Source organism: Ursus maritimus, unplaced genomic scaffold (genome assembly GCF_017311325.1).
Source record: "Ursus maritimus isolate PB19 unplaced genomic scaffold, ASM1731132v1 scaffold_23, whole genome shotgun sequence".
Lineage (NCBI taxonomy): Eukaryota > Metazoa > Chordata > Mammalia > Carnivora > Ursidae > Ursus > Ursus maritimus.
The window spans coordinates 40347349-40365104 of record NW_024424786.1 but is presented as its reverse complement, the minus strand read 5'-3'; the positions used below and the strand labels follow the sequence as shown (position 1 = coordinate 40365104).

General features: G+C 46.2%; 2 long non-coding RNA genes across 2 annotated transcripts; one reads left to right on the top strand and one right to left on the bottom strand.

The window, feature by feature from the left end:
- The first annotated feature begins 5024 nt into the window (after positions 1-5024).
- Positions 5025-13487, top strand: LOC103679461. The gene is made up of 4 exons (XR_572950.2): positions 5025-5087; positions 6379-6537; positions 6981-7114; positions 13280-13487. It is a non-coding gene; the product is annotated as an uncharacterized LOC103679461 (long non-coding RNA).
- On the bottom strand, positions 13413-15471 carry LOC121104796. Its single transcript, XR_005837164.1, has 3 exons — positions 14557-15471; positions 13948-14093; positions 13413-13555 (listed from the first exon to the last, which is right to left on the bottom strand). It is a non-coding gene; the product is annotated as an uncharacterized LOC121104796 (long non-coding RNA).
- Between the last annotated feature and the right edge of the window lie 2285 nt (positions 15472-17756).

Below are 17756 nucleotides of genomic sequence, written 5' to 3'. Positions count from 1 at the left end.
GGGGAGTCTGCTTCTCCTTCTCCCTCTGCCTCTCCACACACACCCCCACCCCCACTGGTGCTCTCTCGTGCGAATAAATAAAATCTTATTTACTTTTTTATTTTTTAAGATTTTATTGTTAATTTACTTTTTTATTTTTTAAGATTTTATTTATTTATCAGAGAGAGAGCAGGCAGAGGGAGAAGCAGGCTCCCCGCTGAGCAGGGAATCCAATGCGGGGCTCGATCCCAGGACCCCAGGACCCTGGGATCATGACCTGAACTGAAGGCACTCAACCGACTGAACCACCCAGGCACCCCTAAAATCTTATTTTAAAAAAATTGACAGCTCACTGCGACTGTACTCATGCTGTGGGAACGCCAGAGCGGCTAGGGACCACAGGGTTTCACAAGAGGTTCCAAGAAGCTATTTCCAAGTTGTTTCCAAATACTCAATTCATGGGACCACCATGAAACCGGAAGGGAAAGGGCAGTGTCAAGGTCAAAGCAAGACAGATCTGGCCAAAAGAAATGCAAAGGGGGATGTGACAGTCAAGGGATTACAAAACAGGGAGAGAGACAGGTGTCCGGAAGTCTGCATGCTGAAGTTCAGTGTGAGTTCAGGAAACAGGTGATGAGCAGGGGCTGAAGGGTAAGGGAAGGGCGAGATGAGGACAGTATGGCTGACTCATTTCCCATGCTGTGTCACTGGAGGGCTTGCGGTGAACAGACCCAGTGTGTGGCTAACGGGGGCCTTTTCCACGGCTTGCTCTGTTCTATTTGCCTCATTAAAAAAAAAAAAAAAAGATTTTATTTATTTATTACGATTTTTAATCATTTATTTATTTATTTGACAGAGAGAGAGAGAGAGAGAGGCAACACAACCAGGGGGAGTGGGAGAGGAAGAAGCAGAAGCAGGCTTCCCGCTGAGCAGGGAGCCCGACACGGGGCTCGATCCCAGAACGCTGGGATCATGACCTGAGCCAAAGGCAGATGCTTAACTGACTGAGCCACCCAGGCGCCCCTGTATTGACCCCTTTCTCATTATGAATGACCCCCTTTATCCCTGGCAATAATCTTTTTTTTTAAAAGATTTTATTTATTTATTCGACAGACATAGAGATAGCCAGCGAGAGAGGGAACACAAGCAGGGGGAGTGGGAGAGGAAGAAGCAGGCTCCTAGCGGAGGAGCCCGACATGGGGCTCGATCCCAGAGCGCCGGGATCACGCCCTGAGCCGAAGGCAGACGCCCAACGACTGAGCCGCTCAGGCGCCCCTGTAAAGAGATTTAAATAATAATTTTTTAAAAGCCTTTTGTATGTATCCATGCGGTTGTATTTCTGGTGTTCTTTATTCCTCGTTGTCTATCCACATTTCCAATTTGTGTCATTCCCTTTCTACCTGAAGGACTTCCTTTCACATTTAGTGTAGTGGAGGTCTGCTGGTGACAAATTCATTCAGTATTTGTCTGAAAAGGTATTCTGCCTTTGTTTTTGAAATATATTTTTGCTGTACGTAAAATTCTAGGGTGACTTTTTTTTCTACCAGTACTGTACGGATGTTTCTTCGTTGTCTTTTTTTTTTTTTTAGATTTTATTTATTTATTTCTTTGAGAGAGAGAGGGGATGAGAGTGGGGTGAGGAGCAGAGGGAGAAGCAGACTCCCCGCTGAGCAGGGAGCCCAATGTGGGGCTGGATCCTGGGACTCCAGGATCATGACCTGAACTGAAGGCAGATGCTTAACTGACTGAGCCACCCAGGCGCCCCTCGTCATTGTCTTTTGTCTTGGATTGCTTCATTGAGAAATCTGCTGTCATCCTGACCTTTATTCCTTCTTATGAAATATGTCTTTTTTCTTTGGCTGCTAAGATTTTCTCGTCATCACCACTTTTAAGCTTGTCGATTTATGTCCCCTTTCTTAATGTTTCTTGTGCTTAGAGTTCACTGAGCTGCTTTGATCTGAGGATTTATGGTTTTCGTCACATTTGGAAAAATTTGGCCACTATTTCTTCAAACATTTTTCCGTCTCCTCCCCCTTTTAGGTTGTATATTTGGCTGCTTGAAGTTGTCCCACAGCTTACAGCTCACTGATGGTCTGCTCATGGGTTTTTTCTATCTTTTTGTTTCTTAAGTTTTATTCAGAATAGTTTTTATAGCTATGCCTTCAAGTATATGAATCTTTCTTTTGCAAGGCCTCATATGCATTTAATCTAATATAGGTTTCATTTCGGGCATGGAAGTTTTCAACTCTCGAAGTTTGGTTTGGGTCTTATTTTTCCTCACATGTCTCTAGTTAACATGTTCAATCGTTGCTGTGACTTGTAAGCATATGGAACACAGCGACGATAACTGCTGAATGCCCTTGTCTACTAATTCTGCCATCTGTTATCATGTCTGGGTCACTTCTGATTGGTTTTTCTCTTTGTCATGGGTCCTACTTTCCTGCTTCGTTGTAGTCACATTCTTTTTTTTTTTTTTTCACTTTCTGAAGTTTGTTAAGTTGGTTTCAAGGTGAAGTAATAGCATTTATTCCTTATTCCTCTATTTTCCAAGATACATTTTTTCTTTCTTTTTTTTTTCTTAAGATTTTGTTTATTTCTTTGACAGAGAGAGAGTGCACAAGCAGGGGAGCGGCAGGCAGAGGAAGAAGCAGGCTCCTCGCTGAGCGGGAAGCCCAAGGCGGGGCTCCATCCCAGGCCCCTGGGATCATGACCTGAGCTAAAGGCAGACACTTAACCATCTGAGCCATCCAGGAGCCCCCATTTTTTTCTTAAACAGTTCTTTTGTCTGTTCAAATTTGTAAGTAAAGGTCACTTTAGTCACTCATCACTCTAAAGCCTCTATGGAGAAGTGGCCATCTGGCCTTGGGGGTATGTGAGAATAGGCACCGTGCACCTGGGTTATAGGACCCCCCCCAGATACTGCCCACCTGCTACCAAACACACTGGGAAAATGTTCCCATGTAACATAAATGAATACCTTTATCATTTACTAGCAGATGGAACAAGTAGTATCGGAAGAATATATACATGAATTAAAAGAAGGCTTGAGATAAAAATTAAAATAACTCAATTTGGATGTATAATAAAATAATTTTAAAAGGTATGTGGTAAAAAGAGGGTGACATAACAGAATTAAGCATTTTGTTTTTTAGTAATAGATATCTACAAACCTATGAAAAAGATATCCTTTTGACTTATAATTATTTCACTTAATCCATAATCCATAAAGTATCTGTTATCTAAGCATTACATACTTAGTCTCTAGCTATTTCTTTTTCTTTTTTTTTTTTTTTTTTAAGATTTTATTTATTTATTTGAGGGCACCTGGGTGGCTCAGTCGGTTAGGTGTCTGCCTTCAGCTCAGGTCGTGATCCCGGGGTCCTGGGATGGAGCCTGTCAGGCTCCTTGCTTAGTGGGGAGTCTGCTTCTCCCTCTCCCTCTGCCCCTCCCCGTGCTCATGCTTTCTCTCTCTCTCTCAAGGAAAAAAAAAAAAGGATTCAAGAAGAATATATTCCACTCTAATCACCTTCTTTCGGAATATGTTAACTTTTTCCCTTTTTGTATATCAAGATGGAGTCATAACTTTTCATATTATATGTCAGTTGATCTTGGCCAATAGTCTCCTTTTGTTGTTCAGACAGTCTCACTTTGAGCAATGGGAGCCCCTCTTAGTGTGGCCTGTTATTTCAACTTGACTTTTTGTTTTTCAAAATTGCCTTCCTTACTGGCATGGATTTTCCAGGCTCCCCTTGTTCTCAGAGTCTATGTTAAATTGTTGTGGTGAGGCCATGGACTTGAAAACTTTGAAACGTGGCTTTAAAATTTTTTCTTAAGATCTGTATGCAGGGATTTACATGAAGGGGAACGACTAACAGCAGCTGGAGAATTTCCCATCCCACTTTTTAAAAAACGACTTTACTGAGATATAATTTACGTACTCTAAAACGGACCCACTCTAAAGGTATGGTTCGAGGAGTTTTGACAAACACAACCATAACCATCATGAAGATGGAGAACATTTCTATTGCCCCACAAGTTTTTCTGTGTCCCTTTGCAGTCAGTCCATCCACTATCACCCAGTCAGAGAACCTTAGATCTGCCTTTTGTTACTTTAGATTAGTTGTGGCTTTCTAGAATATCATTTAAATGGGTCATACAAACCTATGCACGTCTTTTGGAACTGCCTTCTTTTTCTCACGGTATTTTCTTTTTTAAGATTTTATGTATTTATTTGACAGACAGAGACAGCCAGCGAGAGAGGGAACACAGCAGGGGGAGTGGGAGAGGAAGAAGCAGGCTCATAGCGGAGGAGCCTGATGTGGGGCTCGATCCCAGAACTCCGGGATCACGCCCTGAGCTGAAGGCAGACGCTTAACGACTGTGCCACCCAGGCGCCCCTCTCAAGGTATTTTTGAGATTTATCCATGTCATTAAGTGTGTCAGTATTTCTTTCCATTTTGTTGCTGAGTAATATTCCATTGCAGGGATACACAACAATTGGTGGGGTTTTTTGTTTGTTTTTTAAGATTTTATTTATTTGAGAGCGAGAGAGAGAGAGAGAGAGAGAGAGAGTGAGAGAGAGCATGAGCAGGGAGGAGAGGGAGAAGCAGGCTCCCGGCAAGCAGGGAGCCCAATGGGGGCTTGATCCCAGGACCCTGGGATCATGACCCGAGCTGAAGGCAGACACTTAATGGACTGAGCCACCGAGGCTCCCCATACAACAATCTGTTTATCCATTCCTCTGTGATGGAGATTTAGGGTGTTTCCAGTTTGGGGCTATTCTAAATAAAACTGCTCTGATCATTCTTCTACAAGTCTTTGTATGGATATGTTTTCATTCTCTTGCGTGAATACCTAGAAGTACAACTGCTAAGTCATGTGGTGAGTAAATGTTTATAAGAAACTGCAAACTTGTTCTCCGTTGCATCATTTCACAGTCCCACCAGCAGTGCGTGACAGTTCCTGTTGCTCCACATCCTTGCCTCTACTTGGAATCGGTCAGACTTTTTTTTTTTTTTAAGTAAACTCTACGCCCGATGTGGGGACTTGAACTCACGACCAAGATCAAGAGTCCCACGCTGTACGGACTGAGCCAGCCAGGCACCCCGGTATTGTTCAGACTTTTTAACTTAACACATCAACTGTACAGGTTTTTTGTTTAAATTTCTAATTTTTTAATTTTAATTTAATTTTAATATTATTTTTTTAAGATTTTATTTATTTATTCGACAGAGATAGAGATAGCCAGCGAGAGAGGGAACACAAGCAGGGGGAGTGGGAGAGGAAGAAGCAGGCTCCTAGCGGAGGAGCCTGATGTGGGGCTCGATCCCGTAACGCCGGGATCACGCCCTGAGCTGAAGGCAGACGCTTAACGACTGCGCCACCCAGGCGCCCCAATTTTTTTATTTTTTAAATAAACTCCGTGCCACGTGTGAGGCTCAAAGTTACGACTCTGAGGTCAGGAGCTGCATGCTCTACTGACTGAGCCAGCAGAGCACCCCAGCTGTACAGGTTTTATTTTTTAATTATTACTATTATCTTTTAAGATTTTATTTTTAAGCCCCAATGTGGGGCTCAAACGCACAACCTCGAGATCAAGAGTCACATGCTCCTCACTGAGGCAGCCAGGCGCCCCTGTACAGGTTTTATTCTAAATGGGTGCCCTCAAAATCCCTCCCCACCATTCCAGAAATCACTTGGGCATCCACAGGGGAGAGTTTCAAAACTCTTTTGGTTTCAAAACTATAAATCTTGAAAAGGCTGATAATACACAATTAGAAAGGTAATTCTAAAGCATGTTTTGAAAACAAAGAATCAGAATAAAGAAGGTAAAATGAAATTGAAGAGAGAACTAGATATACATTTGAAAAGGAAGTTACTGTATTGTTCAAAAGAACAAGAAGAACTATGACATAAATCTGTAAAGAATTCATGGTTTAAGGGGCGCCTGGGTGGCTTAGTCGGTTAAGCGTCTGCCTTCGGCTCAGGTCATGACCCCAGGGTCCTAGGATGAAGCCCCACATCAGGCTCCCTGCTTCCCCCTCTCTCTTGCCCTCTCCCTCTTCTACTCCCCCTGCTTGTGCTGTCTCTCTCTCTGTCAAATAAATAAATAAAATCTTAAAAAAAAAAAGAAAGAATTCATGGTTTAAGGGAATAAAATATCTAGAATCCTTTCTGTTGGTTGGGCACTGTTTACGGGCTGAATTGCCCCCCCCCACACCTTTAATATGTTGAAGTCTCAATCCTCAGTACCTGAGAATGTCACTGTATTTGGAGATGAAGTCTTTTTTTTTTTTAATGTTTTTTTATTATATTATGTTAGTCACCATACAGTAAGTGTTTTATAACTGCACATTGTTGGTTTACAGTTATGCAAACGATTTTCTTATTTTATTCCAGCAACTTTAAAGATACTCTTGAGTTTCCTGAGTGGACAATCATATGGAAGGGGAGAGGTTTTCAGGATATCTCATCTGTGGTGTTCCCAGACAGCAAACTGCATTATCAAGAGATCTGCACTCTAGCCCTAGCTGTCCCTACACAGCTGTGGAATTATAAGTAAGTGAGTTTTCTTTTTTTTTTTTTAATCATTTTTTATTATATTATGTTAGTCACCATACAGTACATCCCCGGTTTCCGATGTAAGGCTCGATGATTCATTAGTTGCGTATAACACCCAGTGCACCATGCAATACGTGCCCTCCTTACTACCCATCACCGGTCTATCCCATTCCCCCACCCCCCTCCCCTCTGAAGCCCTCAGTTTGTTTCTCAGAGTCCACAGTCTCTCATGTTTCATTCCCCCTTCTGATTACCCCCCTTTCTTTATCCCTTTCTTCCCCTACCGATCTTCCTAGTTCTTATGTTCCATAGATGAGAGAAATCATATGATAGTTGTCTTTCTCTGCTTGACTTATAGATGAAGTCTTTAAAGAGGTGATTAAGTTAAAATGAAGCCACTAGGATGAGGCCCTCATCTAACATGAGTAGTGTCTTTACAGGAAGAGGAAGAGATGCCAGGAATGGTCATGTATAGAGGCAGCCAGAGGGCAGCCGCCTGCAGGTCAAGGAGAGAGGCCTCAGATGAGTATATACCAGTCAACACCTTGATCTTGGACTTCCAGCCTCTAGAACGGTGAGAAAATAAATTTCTGTCATTTAAGTCACTGACTCTCTGGTGTTTTGTTAGACAGCACTAGCAAACTAATATTAAGAATATAAAGTTCTATTAATTTTATCATTTGTTGCTGGATCCAGCTGGGCCTGAAGATGGAGGCTACCTTGGGTCTTTTGAGAAGACCTAGTGTTGCCATTTCCTAACAGTGGAATGCTACTTAATTTCTCTGTATTTCGTGTTTCATCATCACTAAAACTGCACTGCACCCAATAATAACCACACTAAGGGTTTTTTTCAGGGGGGGATGAAAGCACATAAGTACACCCAGCACCTGGCACACAGAGGTGATAAGCAGGGGTGCCTGGGTGGCTCAGTCGGTTAAGCAGTGGACTCTTGGTTTCAGCTCTGGTCATGACCTCAGGGTCCTAGGATTGGGCCCCACATCCAGTTCCCCGCTCACTGGGGAGTCTGCTTGAGATTTTTCTCTCTCTCCCTCTCCCTCTGTCCCTCTCTCTGCTTGTGTGCTCTCTCTCTGTCTCTCTCTCTAAAATAAATAAATCTTAAAAAAGGGATCAGTAAACATTAGGCTATTTCCATTTTCCCAGACTATATTTTGTCCAGTATCTTATAATAACCTCTGTATTTATGCTGCATTTTAACTGTATTTATACAATCTATTTTTTTCACATTTCTTTCTAATTAAAAGGCAGGGCAGAGGTTAGTATTTCCAATTTGCACACTAAAAGACTGAGGACAAGTCCAGTGAGTTGCTGGAGGTCACACAGTGAGGCTGTGACAAAGTCAGGAGACTGGCCAGATCTTCCCTAGGTGTTTGTGGCTTCTCTGCATTTGACCTCATTACCAACTGGTGCAATGTACCAGGTTGCCCGTCCTACACTAAATGTCACTGTACTCTGCAGAACCCTTTGAACTCTGGTTTTGTTTTTGTTTCGAGAGAGAGAGTGAGTGTGCATGCATGTGAGCAGGGGTGGGTGGCAGAGGGAAGGGGAGAGAATCTTAAGCAGGCTCCATTCCCAGCGCGGAGCCTGACACGGGGCTTGGTCTCATGACCTGAGCCGGAATCAAGAGCTGGACACTTAATCGACTGAGCCACCCAGGCGCCCCCCCCCCCCCCGATCTGTTTTTAAATAATTTTCCTGTTTCCCTCTACTGGGTCAGGCAGCCACCTGCCCACCGGCAGGAGTCCCGCCACGCCATGGTAATTTCTTGTTTTAGAGGCTTTGATCCTAGAAACCAGCCTCCACTTATACCAATGTATATAAAACAGAAATCAGTAAGCTCTGAGGTGGGGAGTCCTGGAGCTACGTTCTTCCGTCTTCTGCTATTGATTTTAACTGCTCAGAGGCCTCCAGGGCTCCCTTGTGGGGTGTGGGAGGCTGGCTGCTGGTGAGGCAGGACCCTGCCCACCTGCCCAATCCCAGCAACACAACCTCACCAACAGCTGTGGCACCCTCAGTGCCTACTGGATAGATGGTCTAACGGTTTTAGGTAGCGTCACATTTGGTGTGCCCCCAATCATGTCATCAAAGGGCTCTCCCCAAGGTCACCAGGGATTCCAGTCTCTAAACCCAGTGGGCAATTTTTTTTTTTAAAGATTTTATTTATTTATTTGACAGAGATAGAGACAGCCAGCGAGAGAGGGAACACAAGCAGGGGGAGTGGGAGAGGAAGAAGCAGGCTCATAGCGGAAGAGCCTGATGTGGGGCTGGATCCCATAACGCCGGGATCACGCCCTGAGCCGAAGGCAGACGCTTAACTGCTGTGCCACCCAGGCGCCCCAGCCAGTGGGCAATTTTTAATGGCTATTGGCTACGGGGAAGAAAAATCCACGGAAAGCTCCAAGGTTTCCAGCCTGAGCAGCAGAATGACAGACATGCCACCAACTGCAGTAGGAAGAGATTTTGAGGAAAGACCAGCAGCTCCATTCTGGAGTTAGGAAAGAGGGGTCTGGCTAGAGGTAAAGAGTTGGGAGTTAGCAGCATAGTAATACTAATTTAAAGCCAGGAGACTAGGGAATGTGCGCCAGCTGAAGAAATATAAATGGAGAAGTGCAGAACCGAGGAGCTTCAACGTTCAGAATTTGGGAGGTGAACAAGAACCATAAAGGAGGCTAAGAGAGTTGCCAGTGTGCTGAGAGGAAAGCAAAGGAAATGTCAGGGGAGGGAGACATGGACTGTGTTAGATTCTGTTATTAACCACTTTGAGACTGCTGTGCTGGAGGGGTCATCAATAGCCCCCGGGGCCCCCAGCTTAAACCGGGGCCCCTGGCTGGCCTGTGAATGGGCCATCATGAACGTGGAGCCCAGGCGAGCCTTGAGGTTGACTTTAGCCTCACCCGACATGTGACTGCAACCCCACGGGCCTTTCCATGGGCCTTCTCACAACACGGGAGCTGACCTTCCTGGAGAAGCCATGAGAGATGGGCATCCGCTAGCCCCACAGAAGCCTTCAGATGACCACAGGTACACCTGACAATCTGACTGCAACTTCTTGAGAGACACTGAGCTGAAACCACCCAGTAAGCCCCTCCCAGATTCCTGACCTACAGAAACCAGTGAGATAATAAATATTTGTTATTTTAAGCCACTAGACTTTGAGGTGACTTTAAAGCAATAACAGATAACTGCTAGATGTGGTAATAGCCTCATTTCATGGGTGGAGAAGGTGAAGCTCAGGGGGACAAGGTGACCAGCTCGAGGTCATGGAATGAACAAATGACAGAACTGGCCTGCAGGATCTTGGACCTGACATGTTGTTGACAAATATTTGTTGAATTGGTCCGATCATTTTTTTCTGTTATCAAGTTAGGTTATGGTTGAAGTACAACAGTGATGAGTTACAACCCATTATTATACACATAATATAAGACTAATTGAGGGCTATGGCTCCTGGACCCCTCTCCTTTCCATTAAGTGACTTGCTGACCCAGGGAACGGCAAAGGCCTGTGTATCTGCCCATCTGTCCTCTTTGTTGCCCAGAATCCAAATATGCTTATTTGGGGGAAACCCAAAATAGGAAGAGCGCCTATATCTGTCAGGGTCCAATCAGAAGAAATAACACAAGAATTTAAACAGTGACTTAATATAAAGATTATGAACGGTCTAGTAAGAATTCCAAAGAAATACCAGGTATACGGAGCAGCCACTAGCTCAGGAGCTGAGGTAGACAGATGCCCAAGGAAGAGGCTCCCAACAGAAGGGCTGCAATCCAGACCACGCTGGGTGAGGCATGGTTCAGATTCACGGAAGAGATACAGAGAAAATACAGAGAAATTGTCGCAGTGCCACACTGGTGGAATTTGCTGGAAATCTCCCTTTTAGGGTACTGGGGAAAGCTGTTCATGGAGAAGTGTCTCGGCAGAAAGATTTCATGATAAAACTGCCTGTAGAGGTAAGAAAGGGAGAGATGCTGGCTCCGGGTGCTGCTGACTGCCGGGCACTGCAGGAGTCGGACAAGTGAGCAAACCAGGAAGGAAAACTCCTGCTGCAACGTGTCTCCAGTGCCCTCCACTGACAAAGCTTCGCAACATGCCTGCTGTCAAAGGCAAGATGGTTAAAGGGCCCAGATCCATTTTTAGAGAGCAGACAACGAAGAATGAATTTGGAGCTGAGACAACTAGCACAAACTGGCTCAAATATTATCCACAGAAATTCTACAGCTCAGGCATTTTGCTCGAGGCAGCAAATGACAGTTTTTTCCTGGCTTGAAGCACATAGGAAAACAAATCTAATTATGGGAACTAGCTCCATTAGGCAGAAGTCTCAAACTAAAGTTGGGTAGCCAAGGTAAGTTACAAAAATAAGTACAACAGGCTAGGTATATGAAAAATCAAATGCCCAGGGGAAAAAAAAAAAACCACGAAACTTTTTTTTTTTGTTTTAATTGAACCACAGTGCAAGCATGTAACATATAAAATTTATGACACTGGATATTTGAAAAATAAAATTTAAAAATACACATCGAAAAATTGAAATCTTTAACTATTAAATTTTTTGTTCATAATCTGTTATTCCTTTGACTTGGAATCTGAAACCTGACACCTTTTTTTCTGCACCAAGATGTCAATGTCTGGTCTCATATTTCGAGCTGCAATGTGCAGAACTGAATGTGATCTTGTCTCCTTTAATGGGGAGTGAAATTTAGTTTTACTCAATTTTATAACAGAAAAGAGCTGTTCACAGACACAGGTGCTTCCAAACATGGACAGAACCTTTGCGCAGTGGTTTCTGTATCCGGGTAACTCCTGCTGCGGTCTTTGTAGAATTCTGGTATCTCACGGTCATCGTGTTTGGTTTAAATACCATATCACACAGCAGCTCAATGACTCCCACGGGTAATTCTTCATTAACGCTGTCAGTGTTAACTGAGAAAGGTGAGCTAAACAAGACGAGCTCGTTTTCACGGTGTTTGAATTCAAAGACCCTTTTCTGGAATTCAATCTTCAGCTCCACAATTTTGTGGGCGTAGATTAAGCCATCGCTTTCATTTCTTTTTTTTTTTTTTAAGATTTTATTTATTTATTTGACAGACAGAGACACAGCCAGCAAGACAGGGAACACAGGCAGCGGGAGTGGGAGAGGAAGAAGCAGGCTCATAGCGGAGCAGGGAGCCCGATGTGGGGCTTGATCCCAGGACCCTGGGATCACGCCCTGAGCTGAAGACAGACGCCCAACGACTGGGCCACCCAGGCGCCCCATCACTTTCATTTCTTGACACTGATTTCAGTATAGGAAAGTGAGCCAGATTATTCACAGACAAATGAGTTTCCCAAAGACTCAATTTTGCTAGGAAAGAGCAAACAGAATCGTACATTTGTGTCACCACTTGTGGACGTCTCTGCAGAGAAATATTCAAAGTCTTTAGATGGTTTGTAATGTAAACCAAAAAGGCCAGGTCTCTGATCCAATCTTCACTGGTGAGCTGGGGAAGGGGTGTGTCCTTGGAAGACATGAACGAATCTATCTCGTTTATTAATTCAAAAAATCTCTTCAGGGGCGCCTGGGTGGCACAGTCGTTAAGCATCTGCCTTTGGCTCAGGGCGTGATCCCGGAGTCCTGGGATCGAGCCCCACATCAGGCTCCTCCGCTGGGAGCCTGCTTCTTCCTCTCCCACTCCCCCTGCTTGTGTTCCCTCTCTTGCTGGCTGTCTCTCTCTGTCAAATAAATAAATAAAATCTTAAAAAAAAAAAATCTCTTCAGTACCATGCCACGACTAAGCCACCTTACCATTGTATAGTAAAGGAGATAACCACACTGTGCATCCAGTTCCTCCAGCAAAGCCCTGAACTGCCTGTGGCTGGAGCCACGGGTGCGTGTTCAGTTCACTGTGTTAATCACTACATCCATGACATGTTCTCATTTTAACTTTTTAGTACAAAACAATTCCTGGTGAATAATGCAGTGAATAGCTTTAAGTTCTGCATCCTTGAAAAGCATTTTGACCTTGGATCTAAGTTTTGCAACAAGTCCAGTGTTATCACAGACCATGGCAGGAGCACCATCTGTGGTCACGCTTACTAGTTTGGACCAGTCAACATTAACTTTTTCAAGACTTTTCTCAACACACCTCATTAAGTCATTTCAGATGTTGGGTCTGTCATGGGCACCATGTCCAAAAGTTCTTCAGAGATGTCAAAATTCTCCTCAACACCCCAGATAAATATAACTAACTGGCTTGTATTATTCATGTCTGTGCTCTCATCCACTGCAATAGAACATGTCACAAATTATTTCACTTTTTTTCACAACTCGTCCTGTAGGTTCTCAGCCGTATCTTTGACTTGCTGAGCAACAGTGTTTCCAGTTAGGTTTCCGTTTGCAAATGCTTGTTTCTGCTCTGGACACATGATTTCTCCTGCACTCAACAGACAGTCTTTTATAAACTCACCATCTGTGAAAGGTTTTGATGCCCGGGCAATTTTTTCACTTACGACATAAGCGATTTCACAGCACATCACTTATTTTATTTGCGTTTGATGATAAATGTGGAAGAAAGTTTGGTCCTTTTTTTAGTTTGTTAAGTTTTCCATCACACATATTTCTGTATACCAGTCAAAATCCTTACTATGGTTAGTTTCATAATGGCGTCTTAGGTTGTATTCTTTTGATACAAAGTCTGGTTACGTATTTTTTTTTAAAAGATTTTATTTATTTATTTGACAGAGAGAGACAGCCAGCGAGAGAGGGAACACAAGCAGGGAGAGTGGGAGAGGAAGAAGCAGGCTCCCAGCGGAGGAGCCCGATGTGGGGCTCGATCCCATAACGCCGGGATCACGCCCTGAGCCGAAGGCAGACGCTCAATGACTGCGCCACCCAGGCGCCCCAAAAGTCTGGTTACATATTAAACACATAGCGCTATTCTTAATTTCCACAAAGAAATATGCTCGTTTCGTTTTTCTTGAAACATGCGACGCTCTCGATCCATCTTTCGTTTTCCCACTTTTGATAGAGACATAGGTATAAAAAGAGAGTTCACTTTTCTTTACTATAAGAGAAACAACAGCATAAGCCTGATGATAAATGGTAACTGACATTGGTTTTTGAGGAGTGGAGGAGGGAGGGCTGGAAACTGTAGGGACTGTAATGCCTTCCAAAGGGAGCAGCCACTACTCAGCTGGGGCAGACTGTTGGTATGTGGGAACACGGGCCCACTGTCACCAGATCTTCCCAATTTTTGAAACAAAGCCAGATATTGTATTTCCACACAAAATCAGCCAACTTTAGATATTGTAAATTAAAGCAAAAAACGTTAGACACTGTGAAAGGCAAAGTAAGGCTAAGGATCGTAAACAGACCGATGGCACCAGTTTGGCCTCTGTAGGCCCACTCACCTCCTAGCCATGCGGCCAACCACTTCCAGGGTCGCCAGGGCTTCTACTCCAAACTGACCCAGGGTGGTTTCATCCTGCAGGGGAGAACCTGCCAGAAGCACGGCTTTATCTTTGGTGGTGTGGCCCTCCAGGGAGGCGACATGGGCCTACAGAAGAAATGGAGAGCCAAGTGTTCTCTGGGGAAGTCACAGAAAGCCAGACAAAGGACACAAGAGTTGGGGAAGCTCAGGGATACACTACGACCTTTCCCTTGATCTGAGCAGCTGTCTCCAGGCCGGTCACTTCAGGACTGTGCAGCACCCGGGCACGCACAAATAGCTGCACGTCAGTGCCTTGAAGGCAGAGGAGAGTGAAGTCAGCAGCTGCGGGCTGCAGGGAGAGGTGTGGGGGGTCCAGGACAGTTCGTGGGGCCAGAGAACACTTGCGGGCGGGACAGCATGCTACGGGAATGGTGGGGCAGCGCTAACCAGAGCCCACAGTGGGGACACGCACGGGGAGGAAGGGTTAGACCTTCCACGAGCCCGGGTCCAGGCCCTGCTTCCCCGTTCCCCTGAGCCCAGCTGCCTTCCGTCCCTCAGGTATCGTGTTTCCGCTCTACCCAGATCTTACCTGGGACACAGCTTCGCGCCGCCGTAACCGTGGAAACGGAATCCAGACGCTACAGAGCTGAGGCGCGAACACACCCGCCACTAGGGGCACATTGCGTCCCTCCCCCGCGCCTTCCGCCGAGGCCTCGCCCCCGCGCTCTTCGCCACGCCCCTCCGCGGTCCGCGCAGGCGCGAGCACCCTCCCGGGTGAGCCCAGGCTCTGGGAGGCGGCAGTCAAGATGGCGGCGTCCGTGCTGAGACCCCTTTCGTGGTGTTGGAAAGTGGGTTCCCTGCGCCCTGCGAGATGCGGCAGGTGATGGGAGCCGCTTAGCCTGACACTCAGACGGAAACCGAGCTATTTGTTGGGACTCGGAACAACGAGGCCCCCGCTAGAACTCCGGTTTTCTCATTCGAGGTGGACATCTGTTTAAGCACAGACAGGATTAGGGTGCAGAGGAGGTGGTAAAGAGTGCGCAAGGCAGGGTCCCCTGGCTGGCTCAGAGGAGCCTGCGACTCTAAAATCTAAAAAAAAAAAAAAAAAAGTGTGGGAGAGGGACCGTAGGACCGTGGGACTTCAGGTGTGGCCAGGATGTAGAGGTCCCAAACAGGGAGGAGGAGGCTGGGAGGTCCCAAGCGGCCTCAAGTATAAGGAGCTGCGTGTTCAGTTGGGCTCCCTCTTTTCAGTTAGACTGGGGGCAAGGGGGAGACTGAATGGGACTGCACAGGAACTGTGGGTCCCAGAGACTCAGACCTGCAGCCCCTCTTCGGTTGTAACCCTCCGGCCTCATCCAGCACTGGGATGTTCCGTTGGAAATAAAGAGAATCCTTAAGGCAGAATAATTCTGTCCTAGATCCCAGGGAAAAAATCTAGGTCTGAATCCCAACTCAGAATTTACCCTTAGGGCTTGACTCTTCTGTGAAGCTGGATAATAATAAGTAATTATTATTACTGTCTTGCAGGATTGCAGGAAATATGTAGGAATCTCACTTAGCATGGTGTTGGGTGTGTCTGCAAAGAGCCAAAACCAGAAAAGCCTGTATGAGAAAGAGACTTTTAAATATTGGAAACTTCTGATCTTGGCCTGGTATAATGGTACAGACTTTGGAACCAGACTGAATTCAGATCCCAGCTCCACGGTTTACAGTCAGTCCCTAGCAGTGGGTTGATCATGTCCAATGACAACAGGTCTGGAAGATTCTTCTGGTTCACATGGCTGCTACACTTCAGATAGACAGTCACCTTGGTGAACACCGTGACCTTAGTGCCGAGGCCTGGCTGCGCAGGACACACATGGGCCACCCGCAAAGACCACGGCCTCCTGCTGCCTCCTCTCAGAGACATCTGCCAGAAACATCAGATCCAGAGGGCAATTTTCTGTCACCAAACTTGCCAAGGGCTGAGGGACTGCAGATGATGGCAAACCGGCCATCACTCTCCTTTAGGAGGGCCCAAGCCAAGGTCCCTTATTTTTTTAAGAAAAATTTTTGGGGGGGCATCTGCCTATCTCAGTTGGTGGAGGGTGCTGATGCAGGAGAGCTAGGTTCTTGTCTCACGGAGGCGAAGAATGAATCTCTCCAACAAAGGAGAGTGAGCAAAGCAACAGATTTATTAGGCAAGGATACAAAAAAAGCTCTCAGAAGTGAGAGGGGTCCCAACAGGGTTGCCACTGAGGGTGGTTAGGGTTGGTCTTTATAGAAAGTTAACCAGGGAACTTCAATCTTTTTGACTTCTCTACAGACAGCACCTTTGTGTAAGGAGGACTACTGATAATATCTTTAATGGCTTGCTTCTTTCTTTTTAGGGTCTGTTTATTTTCTGTTGACCACAGGAGACTGTCATAAATAAGACTCCCTCGGACACCTATGGCAGGGGGGTCTGGAGTATTCNNTTATCCCTGGTTTCCCTACACCTCCGCATTTTGGGGATTTCTGTGAGCCTGATCATGGAGCCCCCTATTTATCTCTCCCTACGTAGCCCCGCCTGTCCCTTTCTCAGTGCGACTCTTGATCTTGGGGTTGTGATTTTGAGCCCCACATTGGGTGTAGAGATTACTTAAAAATAAAATCTTAAAAAAAAATTTTTTTAAATAAATTCTACACTCACTGTAAGGCTCAAACTCATACCCCTGAAGTCAAGAGTTGCATGCTCTACCAACTGAGCCACCATGTGCCCCTCAAGGTCTCTTATTAAGATGTTCTGTCTGGGTGGCTCAGTTGGTTAAGTGTCTGCTTTCGGCTCAGATCGTGATCCCAGGGTCCTGGGATCGACTCCCACATGGGAAGGGGGGGCTCTTTGCTCAGCGGGGAGCCTGCTTCTCCCTCTCCCTCTCCCTGCTGCTCGTGCTCTAACCACAACCACCAAACCTGACCAGCTTTCTGCCCTTCTGTGTGTCCTGATTCCCCTCCCTCTGCCCTGCACTCTGCATTTCCCTCAGGCTTGTCCAGGTTTGGTGTCCCCTCCAGCCCATAGGAGCCCAGCTCTCTTAAGACTCATTCTGTCGTGTGACCTGAGTTTGGGCTGAGACCAGGCCCTGAGACTCTAACTGACCTCTGAGAGGTAGGGGAGTCCCCGGCCTGGATAGGAGAAGGTCCTGCCTGCCAGACCAACTTTGCCCACCTCCCCTTCTGCTTCCAGTGTTCCTGATGAGACCGGGGTTGTTGAAGGAAGAGACTATTGTAGTGATGGGCAGGCGTTCCCTTGGAACCATGGGCTTAGGCCAGAGCCAAGGCAGCCCTGTTTCAAGGCGTAGCCAGTGAAATGGATTGTGATCCTCTGACCTCTTTCTGGGGATATAGGGGAGGGACAGGGGAGGCTGGCCAAAACAATCCCAGAGACAGAGGTGGCAGCTGCTATGGGATCGCATGGAACTCGCTTAGGATCATGGCACACTGTCCTGGCTGGGTCCTGACCTGGGGAGTCTCCTGGGATCCATCCTCCAGGTCCCAGGCGCCTGGAGAGTGCGGTCTCAGACCCCTCAGTGTCCACTCTGGCCCCTCCTGCCCCATTTCCTGCCCTGGGGTCAGTTTGTGGGCCCCTCCCTTCTGTTCCCCCAGGGCCACTCCACACCCCCACCTGCCAGCCCAGAGCTCTGCCTTTCTGACTTCATCCACTCAGCCCTCCTGGAAGAGCCATTTTGGTCCTTGGAGGTGGAGGGCAGTGGGGAGCTGGTCCTGGGAGCCTCAGATGGAAGAGGCCAGGTGGGGCGCACACCCGGAGGAATG